This window comes from Canis lupus, chromosome 17, assembly GCF_003254725.2.
Source record: "Canis lupus dingo isolate Sandy chromosome 17, ASM325472v2, whole genome shotgun sequence".
Lineage (NCBI taxonomy): Eukaryota > Metazoa > Chordata > Mammalia > Carnivora > Canidae > Canis > Canis lupus.
Window position 1 is genome coordinate 24849543 of NC_064259.1, and position 5897 is coordinate 24855439.

The following is a 5897-nucleotide window of genomic DNA, read 5'->3' on the forward strand; positions in this document are numbered from 1 at the left end:
ATTATAAATGAACAGCCAAGTATCCATTTCTAAACTTAATAAATTAAACATTGCAAATATAGTTGGAGCCCCCCATGTAAATTATCACCAATTCCATTTCCCTTCGTAGTCCCCAGAGGACACCACTTTCCTGATTGTTTTATATTCCCTCGCTTCTCTTTTCAAAAACCTCCACGCATCCCCAAACAATGCACTGGTGTTGCTTTTGCAAGATCCCAGACTTGAGAGACATGGCGTTAGGTTACATATAACAGCTCCCCTCTGGCTTGATTTATTCAGCGCTGTTTTATCATTGGTTGTTCTAGTTCCTTTATTTTCTCTTTTGTACTGTATTTATTTTATTATATGAAGTGTATTTTGTAAGAGATTTGCTTTATGGTATGAACATGGCAAAATTTATTTATCCACCTTTCTAGTCAGGGAAATTCAGTTCTTGGTAATATTTGGCTGCCGCACACAGAGCTGCCATCAACATTCTTATCCTGATCTCTCTGGGCACATGCACAGTTTCTCTAGATCACACCTAGGAGCAGAGTTGCAGAGGGGAGGATTTCAGCTTCTCCAGACAATCCCAAATGGTCTCCCAAAGAATTTGTGCAATCTACAAATCGCACAGCGTGGCAAAGTATCCATTGTGCCGCATCCTTGCTAGCACTTGGTGTCATCCAAATTTTTTTTTTTTTTTTTTTTTTTTGGTCACTTTGGTGGATGTGAAGTGTTATCTAATGGTGGCTTGGTGCTTCTCTAACTACTAATGAGGTTTTATGTATTGTAACGTAATTCTTTTCACTCTCTTTGTCTATTCCATTGAGCACTAATGCTTACATTCACCAAGGCCAAGTTCATTAATCTTTTCCATTTCAGTTTATACTTTTGGTGTAAAACATTCTGTTGAATTGTTGAAAACATTCTTTCTGACCTTGTAGTAATATATATGTGATAGCTGTTGCAATTTTTCTGTGAATCAGGTTCCCACATTTGCTGGCTCTTCTACCATGTCATCGTTCCATTGGTCTCTCTGAACCAAAACCACATCATCTTAACTATTGCAACTTGATAGTGATGTCCGCTAGGGCAAGTTCCCTTCACCTCATTGTTTCTGTTGGAGTTACTGTCTTCTCCTTCGCCCTCCTCCTCCTCTTCCTCCGGTACCTCCTCCTCTTCTTTCTCTTTCAATGTCTTAGCTATTCTTGGAGTATTGTTAGAATCACCTTGTTAACTTCCAAGGAAAAACCCTATTCAGATTTTAATTTAAATCCTATCAATTATTGAATCTAGCAATTATGTTGTAAAAAAAAATTCTCCTCTTTGAGACATGGAATCTTTCCATAATTAGACATGCAAGGACTCTCTCATTTCTTACCACATCTTTCTGTTGAGTTTTATTATTTTCTTGCACATCTTTTGTTAGATTTATCCCTAGGTTTTTTGTTTTTCATAAACCACATCTTTAAAAAAATTCTTTTTTTATAACCATTGCTACTATGAAGGAATGCTAAACTATTACTTGGTTTCTTCCCAGAGAACTCTTCAGGACTGAAAGCTAGAGTTAGATGTGTCAACAGGTGCTCCCTAAATTAGACACTCAGGACTGACATTCAGTGGTACACAACACCATGGCTGTACTAGTTACTAAAATACTGAAATATTTCCACAATGGAATCCTCTGATTTCTTCCTTGACACTCTGGGCCTCCTGGCCTCTCCTTGCTGGACAGACCCAGACCTCCCCAAGTTCCAGATACTACCATTGAGGTTTAATGTCTTTTTTGATGTCCATAGGACATTCATGTAAACACTTCTATAAAAGGAATTTTTGTGTCTTCTGGCATTTTGTTCTTTTTTTTTTTCTGGCATTTTGTTCTATTGGTTTTTCTATTGGAATGTTTTCCTCTTCCTTATAGATATACAGGCATAATTATGTACATTGGATGCTGTTTTGTTGGTTTTATGTACCATAATATCTTTTCATTCTTTTTTGTGTGTGGAAAAAAAACACCCAGCATAGCATGGGACCTTAGGCCTTCTCCCCTGGGTGGGCAGGTGTCTGTTCTGATTGCTCTGTTCCCACACCATGTGAGTTGTTATTTCAAACGTTACCTCTTGTTTTTCTTTTTTTAAGATTTTATTTATTTATTCATGAGAGACACACAGAGAGAGGCAGAGACATAGGCAGAGGGAGAAGCAGGCTCCCCATGGGGAGCCTGATGTGGGAGTCAATCCCAGACCCTGGGACCATGCCCTGAGCCAAAGGCAGACATTCAACCGCTGAGCCATCCAGATGTCCCCCAATGTTACTTCTTGTACTCAGATGTCGATGCTAACATAAACACCAAGGGTGAAATATATATATATATTTTTTTTTTAAGAGAGAGAGAAGGAGAGAGGAAATGAGGGGGAGAGAGAGAGAGAGAGAGAGAGAGAGAGCAGTAGATCAGGGGCAGAAGGAGAGGGAAAGAGAATCATAAGCAGGCTCCATGCCCAGTGCAGAGCCACATGCTGGGCTCAATCTTTCGATCTTGAGATCATGACCTGAGCTAAAACCAAGAATTAGATGCTTAATTGACTGAGCCACCCAGGCGCCCCAACACCAAGGGTGAAATATTAATCTGAGTGATTACTCCAACAGGAGTAACAGCAATCACCTCTGGTGTTCAAGGAGGGAGTCAGGAGATTCGAGATATAAGTGAAGAGATTCTAGCAATGCCCACCTCTGATAATCCTCACCACATCCCTGCAGCCTCACCATACTGTTCTGTGTGGAGCTCCCACAGCTGTCTCCACCACAATGTTTCAGACTGAGCACATCATCTTTATGTATTTTAATTTTAATTTGTTGTTGTTTAAGTATAATTAGCAAACAGAGTTATGGTAGTTTCAGGTGTATAATACAATGATTCAACAAATCTGTATATTACTCAGTACTCACCATGATAAGTATAGTCCGAAGATGCTCAACATTCCTAATCACAGAGAAATGCAAATCAAAATCACAATGAGATATACCACCTTATACTTGTCAGAATGGCTAGAATAAAAAAGACAAGATATTACAAGTGTTGGGGAGGATGTGGAGGAAGGGGAACTCTTGTGCGCTGTTGGTGAGAATGTAAATTGGTGCAGCCACTATGGAAAACAGTAGGTGTTCCTCGAAAAATTAAAAATAGAAATACCATATGTTCCAGTAATTGAAACATCATCTTTATCTTTTGTATATATTTTTCATTGGAGTTCAATTTGCCAACATATAGCATCAATGCCCAGTGCTCATCCTGTCAAGTGCCCCCTTCAGTGCCCGTCACCCAGTCACCCCAACCCATCATCTTTAAAGGCTAAATCTGCCCTCTTCCTGACATCCCTGACTGGTGGACCACTGTTTCCAACCATCTTGTCTCCTGCAGTAGAAAATTCTGAATCATCCCAGACTCTGGTTTACTTTCATTTCCTCTTTCTTATTGCTTACCAAGATCTGTCAGTTCTATGCTATAAAAAGTTTCTTGATTACAACCTTTTCCCCATCCTATTTGCACTGTCTTGTAAATTTTTACAGACAGTTTCCTAACCAGTCCCTTGGGCTCCAGCCTCTTTTGCCTCTCCAGCCTCTCCCCGACTGCTACCAGCATCAATGGTCCAGCCTGGACCATTAGCCTAGGATGTCCTCATCTGTGGAAGGCAGTGTAGGGGAGCCATCCACCTTGGTGGAGAGGAGGGGTTTCTCACTAGCACTGTTGAGAATGATGCTAATATAAAGTAGATTGACTTTGAGTTTTTTTTTTTTTAATTTTATTTATTTATTCATAAGAGACACAGAGAGAGGCAGAGATACAGGCAGAGGGAGGAGACGCAGGCTCCTTGCCTGATGCGGGACTCGATCCCAGAACCCCAGGATCACACCCTGAGCCAAAGGCAGACGCTCAACCGCTGAGCCACCTAGGCATCCTGAGTTGGTTTTATTATTGTGTTTAAATTCCCTACAGATGATGCCACCCCTTTTGCCTACACATGGCCAACTGTCCCCACCCCATTCTCTTGGCACAACGCTAGAAATAATATGTTCCGCCTCAGAGCTGCTATGAGGGGTGAATGGCACATGCCTGCTGAGAGCTTAGCCCAGGCCCCTGCACATGCTGAGCGCTTAGTTACTGTTGACAATTATTAGTAATATCAGTATTATTGGCTCCTTATCCCCCATGTGATGTTTGCTCTGGCAAGCAAAGCCTTTTGGACTGGCCTCACTCACTCCCTTCCACCCTCCTGAACCCTACACTCTAGCTATAGAAACTGTTTACTCTGACTTCTTCCATTTTTCTCAACCTGTGCAAATGCCCTGTGGACAGCCTGGGATGACTTTCCTGCTTTTCTGGAGATTCATCATTTAAGATCTAGCATGTAGTCCTGCTTTCTGGGAAGCCTTGCTCAGATTATACAGACCAGGGCAGCCTGGGTGGCTCAGTGGTTTAAGCGCCGCCTTCAGCCCAGGGCGTGATCCTGGAGACCTGGGATCGAGTTCCACATCAGGCTCCCTGCATGGAGCCTGCTTCTCCCTCTGCCTGTGTCTCTGCTTCTCTCTCTCTCTCTCTCTCTCTCTCTCTGTGTATGTGTCTCTCATGAATAAATAAATAAAATATACATTTAAAAAAATGTTATACAGACCAAATGAATGCCTCCTCCTCTGTGCACCCATGGCCCTCTGCTCCTGTCTCCTCCTTACAGCTCCCGGAGAATGGGGCTTCCGGAAGGGAGAGCCTATGTGTGCTCATCTTTGTGATTAACTTTGTATCCACAGTCACCATAATTGCGTCTGCCCTGTAATACAGGCTCACCACTTATGGGAGTTTTGCTTGTTTAGTTTTGTTTTACTGGAAGAGATAAACAGATGAATGAATGAATGAATGGGAATTCATTCTTTTGACTTCACCCTAGATCTAACAAAAAGTTTGGGCAGTGGCCTTTCTGGTCATTTTTTGTAACCTGATATTGGACTCTTCTGTGCCCCAAGAAAAAGTCTCCCCAATACCAGGTACCTGTCCTCCTGAGGAATTGGCCTCAGGCACTAAAGGAAAGGCTGTCTTAATAGCAGGGAGAGGGCGGAGGGGGTCAGCTCCGTCTTCACAGCCGTCCCTGAGAGGGCGCTGTTCCCAAGTCAACCCTCCAGAGGCCGGAGCTGAAATACCGGAGCGTTCCCCCGGGGCTCAGCATCCCTCCCTTCCCGGCTGCGGTCGCCGGGTCCCCAGCGGAGCGCCTGCCCACACACATGGCGGCGCCCTGCTCAGCTTCTCGGCGCCGGCACCGACAGGCCGGGCTGGCCTTGCCAGTACTCGGGGACTTCCTCCGCGAGCCCGCTTCCTGCACGGCTGGCATTTAAACCGGCGCCTGGGGCTGCGGGCTGCTGCTGCTGCGGAGCTGTGCCCGGGCTGCGCAGCGCCGCCGAGCCGCCGAGCATCCCCCCGCGCCGAGCCGCCGAGCATCCCCCCGCGCCGAGCCGCCGAGCATCCCCCCGCGCCGAGCCGCCGAGCATCCCCCCGCGCCGAGCCGCCGAGCATCCCCCCGCGCCGGCCGCCGAGCATCCCCCCGCGCCGGCCGCCGAGCATCCCCTCGCGGCGCCGGGGCCAGGGCGGGACAGGTCGGCGGGGGTGCGGCGGCGCAGATCGGGGACCCGACATCGCACCCCGGCACCTGGCAGTTTAATTGCAGGTTTGACTTTAATTTCCCGGATCGCAGCCCTTCTGCCCGGCGCAGATTATTTCTCCTCCGGGCCCCGCCCGGGTCGCCGCTGGCGGCGGGAGGCGGGCCGGGCCGCGGGAAGGCGCTCAGCAGGGACCCCCCGCCCGCGCCCGGGCCATGGTGCGGCCGAGCCCGGCGCTGGGGTGAGGCGGCCGCGCGGCTCGGAGCGGCGGG